Consider the following 18,502-nt stretch of genomic DNA (forward strand, 5'->3'; position numbering starts at 1 on the left):
CTACCGGAGTTGGTATGCAGCGTCACCCCTCCACGTAGACGTATTACCACCTTGTAGTCATCATGCGGCAGCCTCAGTAATTTGATGGGGCGTGCGGGTCGTGATCTTTCGGCAGGTGTGTGTGCTTCTGCCTCCGTTACAGGTTTGAATCGCTTTTTCCGTGCGTCGATCATCCTGAACCATGGCGTGCCTTCGGGTAGGCTTCAGTCCTGTCTCGTTGCGTCCCGTGCGGTAGGCCCCCCTCCGTTGTGTCGGTGGTAGAAATTCCGGGCATGGCGTCCTGGGTATCCATGTCGGCAAGTTCGTGGACTCCCTCCGTTGCCGTGGACAGCGAGCACGACCCGCTGTGGCTGGATGGGAAGGCAGCGGCGTCGGCCATATGAAGCGTTGACGTGGAACGCCGCTCCGCCGCGCGCCGCCTAGGCGGCGTTGACGTGGAACGCCGCTCCGCCGTGGGCCGCCGAGAGGGGTTAGGCTTAGTGCGGCGACTCCGCTTCGGAGATCTTCGTAAAGTGCTTGTGCAAAATACAGCGTACTCACGGACAAAGGAGTCCTCGTAAAGGTCCCTTGGGTGTTCACGAAAGCCTGAGGTAGGAATTTAGGGCGCTATGATGGGTAAGTGGGAAAATAGAGGCGAAAGTTCACAGCGCCCATGTGAAGCGCGTCCGCTCCGCTCGGCTCCCCCTGGTGGACCCCCCGGCGCCACATGCTCTTGGTCGCTCCGCTCCCGCGTAACATGGACATGGCTTCACATGAAGGCAGACGACAAGCGCGGGTTCGCACGCTTGAGAGGCAATATAGCTATAAAGAGGGCGTCTATTACGTGGACATCACAGGGCCGTAGCCCGCGGGATTCTTCACGGCTGCCGTAGTCCACCGGGGAATAAATGTCGATGGGCTATCTTTTCGGGCCCCAAATTCAACACGAGCGGAGGAAGTCGCAATAGCTCTCGCTGCCGCCGATCCAAAATCGAAAACGGTTATCACAGACTCTCGCCGGGCCTGTTAACATTATCTTGCAGGCGAAATATCACCTCTTGCCTCGCAAATTCTAAGACGCGCTCTCGCCAATCCAACTCGCACAAAAGTGATCTGGGCTCCTGGCCACCAGGGTCTACGAGACAATGAGGCTGCTGATGCGGCCGCCCGAGCTCTCACACACCGGGCTTCTCATCCTAGCTCTCCTGGCTCAGAAGCTCATAAACCGCTTCAGCAGTTCCGCGAAATCCTAATTTATTATTGCGACAGCCACCGTCTCTACCCGGGGTTGAGTAAGGCGGAGGAGCGAACTCTGCGGCGCCTGCAGACAGGAACCCTTCTCTGTCCTGCAATAGCAAAACACTTCGATCCGAACACAGATGGGCGCTGCCCGCACTGTGGAGAGATCTGCGATATCTTTCACATGGTGTGGACATGTACTAGGAATCCTCACCTTCCCCCCTCCCCCACCCCCACCCGAGAGGCATGGGAGACTGCCCTCTTCAACTGCTCCACACTGGAGTCCCAAAGGGCTCTGGTCAAGCGGACGCGAGACGGGGCCTCGTCATGCGGTGTCCCGGACTAAGGATACCGACCATGCAGCAGGGGTTTTTTTTTTTACCTTCGAGCTCTCTTTGATTAAAGTTTTTCACCACCACCACCACCACCATCGCCCATTCAGTTCTACGCCTCGCACGTCGGTAAATTGGTTTTTGAGGAAAGGAAATGTATCTGTCTCTCATATCTTGGTGGACACCTAAAATCACCGGAAGGGAAGGGAGGAGGATGAGAGTGAGCGAAGACACCGTATTCACTACACGTGCCTTTGTTCATTCCAAACCATCGCGCTGGCATGGCGTAGTGGATAGCATGCTCGTCTCGCGCGCCGAAGACCGGGGTTCGATTCCCGAGCTCGACCAATTTCCTAGACGGTTTTATTTGTTTATATGGCCTGACTAGAAAAGTTAATTAGGCTAATTGGGTAATTAAGCAATTAACTAAGCTCAGTCCCACTTGGAGCATCACTATACGATCCCTTCAATTGGTTGCATGATTACTAGCCAAAGTACAATTGGCCCCGTTTGAAATTCGCGCACTGTGACGTCACAACCGCTTCGACCAACTGAAAAGCGTGACATTCCTGTCGACAACTGCTGCTTACAACGATGAGACATTAAAGGCTTTCGCCTTAATACCGCACGACGATAATCTAGGCAACGCTGGCTGAAGCAGGCAAAAATCTCGAGCTGGCACGCTATTGTGCGCGCAGAGCACAGCACGGACAAAATCCGACGACGCTGATGAGTGCGCTGGAAACCGCTGCAGAGGCATGGGGAGGGAGGCGAGCGCTTCGAGAGACGTACCGCCATGGCCGCCGTGGGGTTAGGGGGCCGCACGAGGACACCCGGCAGGAAGAAGGGCCACTAGCGTTTTCAGGATAAGTCGCCCGCAGAAACAGCTCAGGGTCGCTCTGGTTGCACGTGGGTCGAAGACTAGAACGACGAAAGTGGCGCAATGGCTGACGTACGCCGACGTGGACTACGTCCGCCCGAAAACAACCCCCGGCCATCACCAGCCAAACATATATCGTGCTTGGCTGAGCTCGACTTGCTCAACGAACGCGTCAGGAAGACGCATGGTAGGGTCCACCTTGGAATGCAGGGGAACGTTTCCTAGAGAAAAAGTAAAAAAAAAATTACCGACGATTACGTTACTTCCTAATGCGAAATTTGAGCGCAGCAAATAAGCTGTTTCACCTTTTCGATAGTGAGAAAACCCCAGCTGCGGAGTTGGTTTCAGGGACAACGCCGCCGATGCCGACACAAACAATATGATACCCTCGCTTCCGCAGCGCTAAGAACCAGGTCTAGCCGTGGGAAGGTGGTCACGTATTCGTCGACGTGCCGGGGCATACGTGAAATAACCGGCGCGTCGGCAACTGAAGAGCACCCTATCCGCCACACAAGAACAGGGGGGGGGACCCTTTCCTCCTCTTTCTGCATGGCGGTGACGGTGTTCTATGCAGTCACGTTATCTTGACTCTCTAGCGGCGTCAGCGGCATCCAGCGGTATCAGTCGGTCGCTGCTAGCGCTGGGGGGATGAAAGGGGGGCGGAGCTGGTTACGAGGCCGACGACAACGCCGACGACGACGCGAAACCCAGGAACGGACGCCAAAGAGCTGCGCTCTAAAAAAGAGAAGAGAACGCAGACATCCACTCTGAGCAAAAGGTGCGAGGAGGATGCCCTCTCTCGAATGGCACGAACGGCGTGCTCCCTACTCTCTGGTTGGAAAGGTTCCTTTTCACAATCGGCCCTATCCTTAGTGATGCAAAACTATCTAGTATATCACTATCGATACTATTGAGGGTTGAGTCACTATCGAACTATCGATGGTAAAAAATACTTTGGATAGTACTATCGATAGTAGTGGCGATACTATAAAATTAGCCACGCGTAATCACTGCATGCTAAACTTGGTTTCCCGGGTGTGTGGTATGGAGGTGATGGTATGCGTAACTGACAGGACTCGCCCGTTTTCGCGGCCTACACGTCACCGAGCTCTACAGACGTGCCCTACGTAAAGTTCTGGATAAAATGTTAGCGTGCAAATGTCCTAGTTGCGAAGCATATGTGCGAAAACCATTTCTGCAGCGGTTACGTCAGCAAGCCAGCAGAACTTGTGCCGTTTGTTGTTTCATCGGATGAAGTTCCAGGTATTTTTTCGAAGTGTCCCAGTGCATGTTAAACAACCACAGCTGGTCGAAATTTACCCGGAGACCTCTACTACGGCATCTCTCATAGCTTGAGTCTCTTTGGGACAGTAATTCTCATGAGACCGTCAAACCAAACAGGTATCGCAAATGCTCTGGTTATATCGCTGGCCAACAAATGCATAATATCAATATTGCTACCATCAATAGTCTTACCATCGACAGTTTTACTACCGATAGTCTTGCTATCAATAGCGGTACTATCGATAGCAACACTACCGATAGTAATATTATCGATTCTACTATCGATAGTAGAATCGATAGTATTACTATCGATAATAGACTATCGATAATACTATCGATATTCTATCGATAGTAGCACTGTCGATAGTTTTTTACACTATCGATAGTTCCAAAAAAACTATTGATACATATTCAGTTAGATTATAAATTGATCAACAGCACGAAATAAATAAATTAATTAAAAATCCCCTGTGCCCCTTGCTTTCTGTGGCTGTTGGCTTCTCTCATATTGATACTATGGATAGTCAATTTTCCGATAGTTTTGCGTCACTACCATTCCTCCTTTCTCAACAGCCTCTACCCCTGGACGCGCCCCCTCCAAAGCAGTAGCATGCAACTGCGAGACGCCCCAAAGAACAGTGGTAGAGAGCACTTCTCTAAGTACTGCTTTCTTGTTTTCCAATGCGTTAATTAAATCAGTTCGTTGAAGTTCAGCCATATTTATAATTCACCCAAAACAAAAGAAACCGATTTGCGTTGTGAACAAAAGAGGCCATTTTTCTAAAGCCTCCTGGAAGCTGCTGCAAAATAAAGTTCTTTCTCTGTAAGCTGCTGCACTCTGCTCGCTAATCTACGCGGCGTATTAGAGCATTCCGTAGTAAGCGCTACATGAATGAACGCGAGATCCTTGTGGTCTAGTGACAGTGCTTTTGCATACTGGGGAACTGGCAAGTTGTTTACGCAGGAACATCGAGTTGTGCGCGCTTGAGACAGCACCTGTCTTCGCAGAGAAAGGTTAAATACGACTCCGACACGACAAATAACTTCATGCAGAGCAGTGAAATTACACTTACCTTAAACACATCTGTCCTTGGTACATCAAAGCGTACTTGCGCCACCGCGTCGACAAGAGGGCAAATTGGCGTTTAATAGAGAAGCAAAGAGGAACCGCCACCAGAGCGGCGCACCCAGTGGCGTACGAGTATAAAGGTGACCCCCAGGCAGCTACCGAGTTCAAAGCGAGTATCTCTAAAATTTTTAAGGGGAGGGGCTCGGATGGAGGGTGTGTGAGCACTAGCACAACTTGCTTGGCTGCGCACATGCCTCTGGCTTCCCCATTTTTTCAATTTTGCAAAGAAAGAGTCATGCGTAAGCCCATTTTTGCGTCTGCTGTCAGACCGTAATGCTTGGCACCACCCCGCAAATATGCCACGGTGCTAAAAATGGCTGCCAGTTAACAAAAATGTTTCAACAAGTTTTAATTATGAATTTCAGAGGCAATATTGCATTTGCAAAACTGAATTGAATGTGTTGTAACCAAACACTACTTTGCAAAAATCTTTCATGGCTCTATGGGCAGCCATGAAACGAAGCGAATATTAAAAAGCGCGCCAGTTACGCTCGTCTTCAGCTCATTTGGAGCGTCTGCCAAATGCTATAAAAAGAAAATTTAACAGCATGTGTCATGAACGTTTGACCAAAACAAAAACGTAACGCTGCTGTGACGGTTCCCGTATCACCTAGGGCGGCTCAGGTGCCCACCGAAAGAGTGAGACAGATATTGCCACCTTTCCAATAAGAAATTATTATTGATCATGCACGCATGAAAGCAAGCAGTGGCGTCGAATCATGACAACCTTTGTTCTGTTTTTTTTTTTGTCTTCAAACAAGTTATTAATGCGTTTGGTGGTAACACCATGCCGAAGGAGTCAACCGCTGTGTTGTGTTAGGCTTTGCAGCCTAATCGAACGTTGAAGTTTTCTGCCCTGCAACGTCTACGGGTGAATAATGACGATTCTTCCGTTACTAAACTTAAGTACGGCCTTCCCCTCCGTGTTTTCTAAAAATGTAAATGGTTCCATTTTTCCACCTAGCAAATCTCCGTAAAGTCAGGGACTTTTTTTTACAGTGTAGTTTAGCCCCTCTTGCTTGTGACACTCCCTGAAAACTTGGCTTAGTTGGCTTATGGGGGATTAACGCCCCAAAGTGACTCAGGCTATGTGGGACGCCAAAGTAGAGGAGTCCGGAAATTTCGACCACCTGGGCTTTTTTAACGTGCGCTGACATCATACAGTGCACGGGCCTCTAGCATTTCACCTCCGTCGAAATGCGACCGCCATGACGGGGATCAAACCCGTGTCCTTCGAATCAGCAGCCGAGCAGTATAACCCCCCCCCCCCCCCCCCCCTTAGCCACCACGGCGGCACTCTCTGAAGGCTTTTTGCGCTCGAAGACATGAACCTGCTTTACCTGAATGCTGAACAGATGAACGTTGCCCACACTTACCGGCTCGGCTGAACGTTTCAGTTTTTTTTTTCAGAATCTTTTAATTCCAATTGATTTTCACAGTAATACTGGTAGAGGTACCAAAAGTATAAAACAGTCAGCGGGAACTGCTGTATAAATATGAACTAACAGTTATGAAAGGCAGTAACCACAGAAAGGTAAAAAACGCCCGAAATGAAGATCGTTTTCTTAGTTTTAAAAAACACAATTATTGCTGTGAAACTACCGTCTGTATGTATGCAAAGCACTTCTGCGATAAGTAAGAACAGTGAAACCCAGAACAAGGAAAGCAAAGTTCAGAAATGAACAACAAATCAAAACTTTGCATCAGAAACTGTAAACAAAAGAACAGAACAAGAATAAAACCGAAAAAAAGATTTACAATATTAGGTCACTTTGTGCTTCACTGTAAACAGGAATACGCGTACATGAGAGCAAAACTGAGTAAGCTCTCCTCTAGCGCACTCTTTTAGAAAAGGTAGTTTGCTAGGGGACAGCTTACTTCCTTTTCATTGCTTTCTGTTTAGAGTGTAGTATAAATAATTGATGTTGCAAGTTCTTCGGCCCGCCCCATATGTTCTACACAGCTTGTTTTCATTCTGTCACTGTTTTAAGAAAGTTATTCATACTGTAAGATAAAGTTTTGGCGGAGTTGGATCTGTGTAATTTTCGGGGCCCAAGAAAGGACCAGGCAAGCATTCGGTCTTCAAGCGAGTCTTCTTCTTTTTTGACAAATGAAAATGAAGAGAGTGTCGTATTTCAGCGTCGTCATCTTCTTTCACAACATTGAGCGTGGCTGCTACGCTAGATTTGCCTCCCAGCTGAAAAAGAGGCACCTTGCGGACTTAAAGAACACGCATAAAAGGCAGATGGTAGTACGGCTTTAGTCGGTCGGTGGGCACAATTTAACGCCTGCTGCGGTGCTGAAAATCCTGGGGCGGCGCGAACAGCCGAATAATGTGGTTCACAGGAAAGTTGCGCCGGATAAGACAGTGAGTGTCTTGGTGCTTTAAAGGGACGCCGAAATAATTTTGATGATCGCATTCTAGCGCAACGTAGCTGTAGAGGTGGTCTTTCTGAGAATTCGAGTAAAATTTAAAGTTTTTCGTTGACCCTATAATTTGCAAATAATTTCAAAACCTTGCTGCTCGCAGTAGCTTGCAAACGATCACGACGACCCCTAACCCCGATGATGTCAGTGGGAGGTCTGGGCAAACCATCTCATCGGACGTGCCGAAGTGGCGTGGGCGGGATGGGCCGCAGAGGTATGCAGTACCGACCTGTTTTATTTGTTTCCTTTTAGGGGGGGGGGGGGGGAGGGGGGGAGTGTGCAAGACTGCGTGCGTTTCAAAAGGGTGAGGTGAAGCATCATTGTAATCGCCGATATCTGCTCTCTTAAGGTAGCTTAGACACTTCTTTGTTGATGAATGAGGGAACACTGATCGCTCGTGTCCTTTCCTAACGTCAGGTATATAATACTAACTGGTCCTTTTAAAAGACATTTCGGTGAGAGGCCGCCATTCGTTGAAGGATCCCCAAGCCTCATGAGTGAGTCCGGTGTAATGGACAGAGTAAGACTAGTGGGGATGCAAATGCGGTTTTGGCGATTCTGATCCTCCATTATAGGGGCTTTGTAAAGCTCGCAGCACCTTTCAGCATATGTGACTGCCTGAGAAAGGGACGTGGGCTCGTAGATATGAGGGCGATAGGAAACCACGGTAACCATGGTGCTGGTGGGCTTGCGTCTGTGAAGAAGAAAGAAGGAGGAGAAGCCATTTATGCTGTGCGTGACAATTTTGCAGGCTTAGAGTACAAAGGGGAGAATCCGGTCCAAATATTAGTGGTCAGATGCAGCATAATGATGTGACGAGGTGAAAGATTGCAGGGGATAGGAATAGACCAGGTGGTTTGGAAAAGGAACTAATTGAAGTTCTGAAGGAAAGGCTCACTAATACACACGAAAGAAGAAATAAAGCACATGCGAAAAAAACCCGATAAACTCTACAAGACGAACGAAACGTCAACTCGAGTGCTAGCGTCTGGTGTGTGCTTCGCTAGCTGGTGCGTCGAACGAGGAGTTGAGGCGAGGCGTCGACGCCGTCGGCAGAGTTCTGCTCCTACCCGCGATGAGACGTGGAGTAGAAGGCGATAAGCATGGCGGGCGTCATCGGCGCTGCGTGAGCCCGTGACAGCTTCGGGACCCCAGGGCAACTTCCATGGCAGCTGTGGTGGAGGGGAGCCACGTTCGAATGCTTCCCGAACGAGTACGGCACGCCGGAAACAGCGGCCTCGAAGTCACCTCGTTCCAGGCTGTCGACGGTGGTCTGGTAGTGACGCAAAACTATCGGAAAATTGACTACCAATAGTATCGATAGGTTTTTTGAAAGTATCGATAGTGTAAAAAACTATCGATAGTGCTACTATCGTTAGACTATCCCCGGACGACGGGTTCCGAGGCCAGGTCGTATCTAAGCTCTTCGAAGGCCCTTTCACGCTCCGGAGTCCAACGCACATTGTTGTTTTCTGCTTTGCGGGTGATTTCCAACAGTGGTTGGGCCTTGGCAGCATAATGAGGGATTAAGTCGCGGTAATAGCCGGCCAAGCCGAGGAAGGACCTAACCTGCTTCTTGGTTTGCGGTTTTGGGGTGGGTGCAGTTTTAGAGACAATTGAATCTACTGGCCGAATCTTGCCTTCGCCTAACACATGTCCAAAGAAGATCACATGGTTAGTCCCGAGTTCGCACTTCTGTGGTTTGACAGTGAAGCCCGCTACTCTGATCGCTCAAACAAGAGATGGAGGGTGTGCATATGCTCTATGCTCCTCCCACGTTGCAGTGGCGACCAGCACATCATCTATATAGTGCACCACATTGGGCAAGCCTGACAGAAGCGCCCTCATGGGGCGGGTGAAAATCGCGGAGGCAGTCTTAATTCCGAAAGCCATGTACCGGAACTGATAGTGGCCAGACTGCATGGAAAAAGCAATGATGGGTTTGGAAGCGTCATCCAGAGGCACCTGCCAGTAACCCTTAGTAAGAACCGATTTCGAGAAATAGCACTTAGTGCCAACCTCTGTAAACATGACATCAGTTCTTGGGATAGGCTCGGCATCATCTACCAGGACGCTGTGAATTCGACGAAAATCTATGCAGGTCCGGTACATCTGGTCAGGTTTCTTGGCCAGAACCAATGGAGAGTTGTAGGGTCATTGAGAGTGCTCGTCATGTCATCGACTTCCTTCTCGACAACTTCTCGCAGTGAAAAGGGTAAAGGGTACTGTGTGATGTTAATAGTTGTACTGCTGGTTAGCTTCAACTGACACTTCAGCAGATTTGAACGGCCAGCATGTCGGAAAAAAATATCGCCATGGGACTCTAACAAGGTGTGAAGATCTGTCATCTGTCGGGTGCTTAAACTCTCGGCTCGTTTGACAACCGCATTGCTGGCACCTGGACAAGCAGTGAAGGATGGTAGAGAGGTTTCCGGCTCGATTTCCTCTACGACCACGAAGGACGATGCCTAGAGGGCAGCTGCGGGCTGCCGCTCTTCATAGCGTTTTAACATATTAATATGAAAGAGCTTCTTTCGAGAGCCAATATCCACCCAGCAATCGTAGTCATTCTGCCTGCCGGTGACTACGAACGGCCCTTTCCAATGCATGGGGAGTTTGTTTTGAGATGCCGGGAGCAAAATTAGGGTCCGGTCTTCCACCTTCAACTGCCGTTTTGAGGTACGCCTATCATAGTACAGCTTCTGTGACCGCAGTGCACTCCCTAAAGCTTGGTGGGCGAGCTGTAGAGTTTTTTCTAGCCGCTCCCTCAAGTCCAGCAGATAGGCATATTACGTTTTAAAGGAGTCATTTGATTCGCTGTCTAAAGCTCTTTCAAAATCACTACCGGCCCCCGGACCTGACGGCCGTAAATCAATTCGAAGGGAGAAAATCCCAGGCTAGCTTGTGGGACCATCCTGTAGGCAAAAAGGAGAGGGGCTAGGTAACGGTCCCACGCCTTGGGATGTTCCTGGCTCAACTTCCGTAACATGTTTTTCATGGTTCAATTAAAGCGTTCCACAAGCCCATTGGTCATAGGGTAGTACGTTGTGGACGTTAAATGCTTAACAGCAGCTAACGCATCATTTACTTCTCTCATCAATGCAGATGTGAAGCATGAAGCCTGATCGCAAAGAACCTCTTGCGGGAATCCAAAGCACGAGAACATCTCCAGCAGGCTTTCTGCCACAGTGGCGGAATCAATGGCAGGTAGAGCAACCGCATCAGGATATCTGGTCGCAAAGTCCACTAACATGGGTATATATCTGTTCCCTTTAGATGAGGTTGGGAGTAAAGGCCCCATATGTCGACCGCCACTCGCTCAAACGGTGTAGAAATAAGAGGCATCTGGCCTAGTGGAACATTGCTCACCTTTTCCTTCGGCGGGGAAAGACGACGAAGTGCATCCTTGTGGACTCGCTTTCTATCCGTCTGGGTATGTGCCATTCAGCCCGAGGACATCATCATCATCATCATCCGTCTCCAGCGTCTTTTAGTGTATTTTGTGTGTGTATTGCGGGGACGCCGCCCCCGTCATACGGCGATGGATGTGGATCCTCCTGGGCATCCGACCAGACTGCCGGCTCCTTCCTCGAGTTCTTCGAGGAAGCGTTGCAGCCTTCCCAGTGACCCCGACAGCGAGGATACCATAGAGTACTTCAGCGAGGACAGTACCGAAGGCGAATTTGAGACATACATCAGCCGCAGGACCAAAAGAAGACTATTAAGAGCCCGCTCCTCATCGAGCCAGTCCACGGTGAAGACAACTGGCCAAGCATCGAAGCATACTATTCTCATCCTGCCTGCTCATCGATCCCACAACATGAGGCGGCTTAACAGGCAAGCTGTCTCAATGCAACTTGAGGCCTTTGTGCCGAACTAAATTAAAGACGTTCGCGTGAACTCGCGCAAAAACGTTGCTGTTGACGTCCATCATGCGCCAGCACTCGAATCACTGCGGGCCATCACTGAACTCGGAGGCATGTCGGTCCGTACAGTTATCCCGCTCAGCGAGGACGTTTCTTCTGGCGTCATCTATGACGTCGATGAGACGATCACGCAAGAAGATCTGCCCATTCTTGTGAAGCCAGGAAACGAAGGCACAGTGATTCTACGAGTTTCACGTCTTGGGAAATCTCACTGTGTCAAGATTGTCTTCAATGGTGACAGCCTTCCGTCACATGTGAAGGTAGGCCTTTTTCGTCACGCAGTACAGTCATTCATACCAAAGCCCCTACAATGCACGAATTGTATGAAACTGGGCCATGTTAGCGGAGTCTGCGGCTTCGCGAGTGTGTGTTCCCGGTGTGCCGAGCCTCATGATTCTGAGACATGCACAGCACAAATTCTCAGCTGTTCAAACTGCAACGATCCCCATGACGCCTCATCTAGAGACTGCCCGCGGCTAAAAGAAGAGCTTGCTGTCCTAAGACAAATGGTCCGAGACAACTCGACGCACCGCGAAGCCGCCGCGATCGTTCGCAAGAGACGTGCCCGACGCAAGAGGAAATCCCGACAGGCTGCTGCCAATGACAGCCGCAACGACGCGCTGTTGGCGCCTCCTGCTCACCCTCCTCCACCTCCTGTTCCACCTCGCCCCAGTGTGCTCCGTCCGCCCTCTGTGGACAAGGGTGGCCAGATGTCATCAGGTTCCGATGCTTGGCCAGCGCTTCCGCCATTATGTCCTCCTGAGGCCCCTCCACGTAAGCTCCCATCGCTGAGCACGTCGGCCGCTGCAGACGGGCTCCCGGAGCAAGACCGCCAAACCCTCGTGATTTTAAAGACCGTGGTCAACGCAATTCGGCCTCTCCTACAGGCTCTGCAATCCCCAACTGCTCGAAGCGTTTTACTAGTGCTGGACTCCCTGGGTTCAGCACTTCAAGGACTTTAATCCATAATGGCTGGCCACGTTCCCTCGTTTCGTGAGGAAGTCAGAGGCGCCACGATCTTCCAATGGAACGCAAGAGGTCTGAGGTCGCGAATGTCAAGTTTTCGTCCTTACGCATTCACTAACTACTTCCCAATATTGGTAATCTGCGAGCCCAGATTATCAGAAGCAATCAGGCTCTCCGGGTACGAATCTTTTTTCGCCCCTACATGCGGGCAGCGCAGCCAAGTCTTGGTATACCTCCGCACTGACATGACGTATGTTTGCTACCCAGTTCCACCTCACAATGACAATCAATACGCGTGTTTCTTAATCAAGAGAAAAACGCTAGAATTCACACTGATTGCAGCATATGTATCACCCTCCTCTCAATTAGACTGCGAAAGGCTGAAGGCCATCATGGAAGAAACCCGTGCTCCTTGGATCATTACTGGCGATTTTAACGTCCACCATTTGCTATGGGGAAGCACCAGAATTAACGCCAAAGGAAGGCATCTGGCGTTATTTGTTTCCGACAATGATCTGTATGTTATGAATGACGGCAGTCCGACATACCTGCGCGGCTGTCACTACAGCAGCTGCCTGGACCTGACATTAGTTGCAAGGTTGTTGCAGCGGAGTGTTCGCTGGTTTTGTGATGTGGAGACCCATGGAAGTGACCACATTCCTACCTACCTCAAAATAAACGGCCTTGGTGCGCCCACCCCAGCCCAACTCGCGCGAATCGACTGGGCAGTATTTCGAAAACATATGGAGGAGACGAGCAAAGAAGCCCTCACTGGCAGGCTGGAGCACACTATAGCTAATGCTATGAACGTTGCGAGAAGTCACATCACGTCCTCAAGAATACGCAGTGATTTTGATATTGAACTAGAACGCCTGCGTGCTCTTCGGCGGCGAGCAGAAAAGCGATACAGACGAACCAAGTGCTTAAATGATCTTCGGGAGGCGAGACGTACGCAGAAAAAAATCAAACGAAGAATGGATCAGCTGGCGAACCAGCGCTGGAGGTCCTTTTGTCAACACTTGGATCCCCGCAAGCCCATGTCCCTCATATGGCGTACTGTGCGGGGCCTCCGTACGCTTCCGCAGCAAAGACAACCCTTCTATGCGTTGGCTGTCTATCAAGATCGACAGCAGTCTGACGTAGCAACGGACTACTGCAGGAAAATTGCTGGTGTACCAATTGCTTCGAGTTCCCGGCGTGTTCCTCCTGCCTCACGGGTCTCAGCCATGGATGTCCTTTTTTATCGCGAGGAACTCGACTCTGCTCTTGCAGGATGTCGGCGTTCGTCTTCACCAGGGCCAGATGGAATCACATATGCTGCGCTGTCCCACCTTGGCCACGACGCGCGAGAAGAGCTCCTCAAACGTTACAACGACTCTTGGCTCGATGGTGCTGTTCCTCAAGAATGGAAATCGAGTCGATTGCTACCCCTACTAAAACCAGGGAAATCTCCACTCGAGCTCTCGTCGTATAGGCCAATAGCTTTGGCCAGTTGCGTAGGAAAGGTCATGGAGAAAATGATTTTGTCGCGCCTTGAGTGGTACCTCGAACACTACAAAATATACCCCGACGCTATGGCCGGCTTCAGGCGGGGTCGCTCTTCTATTGACAACGTTGTTGATTTCGCATTCACGGTTCAACAACAGAAGCGCTTGAAACGTTTGTCAGTGGCACTCTTTCTGGATTTAAAAGGTGCCTACGACAACGTGACCCATGAGGCCATCCTTGATGCGCTGGAAACTGTGGGCATCGGTGGTCGGATGTTTGCGTGGATAGAGAGCTATCTGTCCAAAAGATCATTTTTTATCTAATGTGAAGATGGCCCGACGCCTGCGCATTACACCTACCGTGGCGTGCCCCAGGGTGGTGTCCTTAGCCCTACATTGTTTAATCTGACTCTCATCGCCCTCCCTGAGAACCTCCCCAACACCGTCCAAGTGTGTATGTACGCCGATGACATCTGCATTTGGGCCTCCTCTGTGACGCGTCCCCAGGTGCGTGCAAGACTTCAGCGGGCAGCATCGATCACTTCTTCCTATCTCCAGAAGCAAGGTCTCAGCGTTTCACCGGAAAAGTGCGCGCTAGTGGCATTTACACGTAAATGTATGACTCCATATCCGGTACGTATCGACGGTCAAGTCATTTCTTACAGCAAAACTCATCGTTTCCTAGGGATCCTGATCAACCGCAATTTATCATGGAGCCCGCATTGCACTCTACTGAAAAAAAAAACTAACATCTATCGCTCATTTACTCCGATTTCTAGGTGGAAAATCATGGGGCTCGTCGGTCCAGTCAATGCTGGAGTTGTATAGAGATCTATTTGTCGGACGCTTGCGGTACAGTACACCTGTACTCTCAAACACGTGCAAAACTGACATGCGTGCCCTCCAGTCAGTGCAGGGTAAGGCCCTTCGCACATGCCTAGGTCTCCCTCGGAACGCATCAACACTGGGTAGCATTGCACTGGCCAAAGACCACCCGATCTCTACTTATATTGTCCTAGACTGCTTGCGAATGCACATACGCCATATCTCAAGGATTCCACAGCATCACCTTCCGCCTCTGCCACTGCAGAGACCACATTCTGCGTTTGCAAAGGTGATAACGACGCAACAGTCGTCGATCCCACAACAGTTCACCCCGGCAGCACTACCTCCCTCTCCTCTGTGGTGTATGCGGCTCCCATGTGTGCGCCTTGCTATTCCGGGGATAGCGAAAAAGTCAAATTTATCGACGCCAGCCATTAAGCAACTGACACTGTCCATGCTCCACTTCGAATATTCGGACCATACTCACGTCTATACGGATGGATCAGTAATCGCTACTAGTTCTGCTTGCGCTGTTGTCGTTCCTGCGCGGCAGACTCAAATTCACCAACAAATTTCACATCGGACTACCTCTACTGGAGCAGAGTTGGCCGCCCTTCTTGCGGCGGTACAGTATATCTCACAACAATCACCTCAAAAATGGGCTGTTTTCTGTGATTCAAAAGCTGCCCTACAATGTCTTCAATCTGCCTTGAGACATAGCGACCATGAGCAACTTACAGCAGAGATACGATATCTGCACCACCAGGCAATCGAACAAGATCATGAAATCATCTTCCAGTGGGTACCAGGCCAGAGCGGCATTGTTGGTAACGCCTTAGCTGACGATGCTGCTCGATCGGCTCACCATACAACCAACACTGTCCGCATACCACTGACAAGAGCTGACGCAGCGAGGCACCTTCAACTGCTCGCCCGAAACCTGACTGCAACGTCGTGGTCTGCCCCTGGAGGTTGGACACACCGCTCGCATCACTTCAACCTCTTGCTCCAACATCATATACCATTCGGCCTCCCCCGCGGTGATACTACGCTGTTGTGCCGCCTGTGGCTGGGGGTGGCGTTCACAAACGCCTATTCCCATCTCATCGCAATGGCTGACTCTCCTGCGTGTGACGAGTGTGGTTGTGCCGAAACGATCAGCCACCTCCTCTGTGACTGCCCTCGTTTTGAGCGAGAGCGCGGTTTCCTAAGTGCTTCTCTGCTCCGCTTGCACTCGCGTCCTTTAACAGAGTCTAACGTTCTGGGGCCTTGGACACAACCTTCCAGACAACGGAAAGCGGTGAAAGCGCGACTCGGGGCTGCATTCCCGCCTATAATCTTTAGGTTTTCAGTGCGCGCCCTCTGTCCCTGTGACATAGTGGTCGCTGGACACTTAGACAACTCATTTCCTTGCCGCTCTTTTTCCTTTTTTCTCCTCTGTTCCCCTCCCCAAGTGTAGGGTAGCCAACTGGGCATCGCCTGGTTAACCTCCCTGCCTTTCCGTCCTTTTCTCTCTCTCTTTTTCCCTTCGGCATAGTCCGTTGGCACGTACCTGACATATCTATTGATGTCAGCCTGTACCCCGGGCCAATAAAACTCACTGACCACCCTAGCCATCTTTTTCCATATCCCTTGACGACCGGAGAATGCACTCTCTTGCGCCAATATGAGGACTTGCGTGCGTAAGCACTTCAGTACCACCGCTTGCTCAACGACCCGGCCGGGCCACACTTGGTATGTTCGGAAAAGAACAGCGTCATCTGTATGAAAGGTATGGGCGGTCTGTCCCTTGCCAAGAAATGTTTGCCGCAACTTCCTGCGACACACCTCTAAGATCGGGTCTTCGTCCTGCTTGAGGCGAAACTCCGGCCGTGACAAGTGGAGTGTGTTATGAGTGGGGCTTTTGCTATTCTCTGAAACCTTTGCCGTCCCCGTCAGGGAAGGAACGTCGACCGAACCCGTCATGGCAGGGGAAGCTGCCTGATCAGTTGGAACTGGCGGATCGACCGAGAATGGAGCTTTAGCGCCAGGGACATTAGCTATTATGATGTCGTACAGGGGTGTAGACAAGCACCGCGCGATGGCCTTGCCGGAGAAGTACGGTGAAAAAATCACCACCCCCGCTACCGGAACATCTACACTGGTCTCACTGGCCAAGAATAACGTAGCCTTTTTTCCTGTAAGTTCAGCTGCCGGTACAAGCGACTCACGCAGAACAATGCCGGTGCTGCCCGTATCCCGTAATACCGAACCAGGCTGGCCGAACACCTCACCGTGCCCCACGGGCATAGCAGCTTCCACAGGGTTGGAAGGGCAGATCATCATCTCTCCCAGCTGGTCCTCTATGCGCGCTACCTCTGCAGGGCTATTGGGACGTGAATACCGAAGTGTCATGCCACACGCGGACGCCTCACTGTCTCCTGGTCTCTTAGCTTTGCATGACTAGGCAACATGTCCTACCTTGCGGCACCAGGTGCAATACGATTGCTTCGGCTTTGTCCGACAATCCGACGCCTTGTGTCCAGTCTTGTCGCAAAGAAAACAGCGAAGGTGGGATTGTGGACCACAAATATTCTTCGTTTTAGCTACTGTCAGCTCCCCCTTCTCTTTAAACACCAACAAGTTATTTTGCTGCTGTGCTTCGAGAAAATCACTGACAGCCTCTGCCAGCTTCTAAAATGTTTTGCCCTACTGCTCACGTAAGAAAAGGGATCAACGGGAATTACAGTTGTTCAGGAATTGCTCTCTCACGACCATTTCGCAAACAACTTCAAAGGTGCGGCCTTCTCCCCGCATCTGGACCCAACAGTCAAAGAAGCTAAACAACCTCGCAGCATACTACGAGGCCGTTTCGGCCTCCTGGGACTTGCTCCGGCGAAACTTTTCTCGGTACCCTTCTGCAGTGAATCAAACCACTGCAGCAAGGCAAGCTTCGCTCTGTCATGGTCCACGGAATCCTCAAACGAGAGCCGACCGAAGACCCTGCTCAAACCTCGTTAAGTCGGGATCGAGGTGATCCCGCGCTTCATTGTACTGTGGTATGAGGCTGTGCGGGTTAATGGAGCTGGCCGGCGCGACGCTGCATTCTCCGAGGTTTAAGAGCGTACGTTGTTGGGCTAGTCGGTCAATCATGGTGAATACAAGGGGGGGTACTGCACACAAAAAGACAAGGACGAGAAGATAACACAACAAGCGCAGACTCGCAACTAACTTTATTTGAAAACACGACACTCCTTTTATACTTTCAAACTGTCACATCACACACATGTGGAAACCAAAAACCTGTCTTCATTCTGATACAGTTTGATAGAAGGGTCACTTACGCAATCTTTATCCTTCTGTTTGATGGAAAACGCCTCCGCCAACTCACGCGCCATCTGGTCACGGCTCCTCAAAACTTTTGTATCTGTCAGCAAAGGCAGGCAAGGGTTATTGCGCGTAGCATCCTGGCATGCGCCACAATGCAGGGGTAAATTCTACCCTGTCCCTGATTTCATGGAAAGCTGGTGTTCCCTTAAGCGCTGATTCAGACATCGGCCTGTCTGACCGATGTATACCCTGCCACAGGTGAGGGGAATCTGGTATACGACACCCATCTGGCACCTGACAAAACGAGTGGCATGGCGCTTCTCGCAGTCCGCTTTCCTCTTCCCTCCGGACATGACCTGAGGGCACAATGAGGCCAACTTACATGGGGCGGTAAAAACTACCGGCACACAGTACCGTTTCGCCACGTTCTTCAAGTTGTGGGAAATTCTGTGAATATACGGTAGAACCGCTGGCCTCATTTCCTTAGAACGGCCACTATCCCGGCACGTCCTATCAGTTTGCGCAGAAGCTTCTCTGCCACTGCAACAATGATTGAAGCAGGAAAAGCAGCCTTCGTCATCCTAATTACCTGATTATTGAGACTCTCGTGCACCAGGTGAGCGCAAGACTTAGACAAGGCGCCCTGCAGGCAATACGTTCCGATAGCCCGTTTAACTGTCTTGGAATGTGCTGACCTGAACGGCAACAGGTCTTTCCGT

This window comes from Amblyomma mixtum, chromosome 2, assembly GCF_055824585.1.
Source record: "Amblyomma mixtum isolate Tamu chromosome 2, ASM5582458v1, whole genome shotgun sequence".
In the NCBI taxonomy this organism is placed as follows: domain Eukaryota; kingdom Metazoa; phylum Arthropoda; class Arachnida; order Ixodida; family Ixodidae; genus Amblyomma; species Amblyomma mixtum.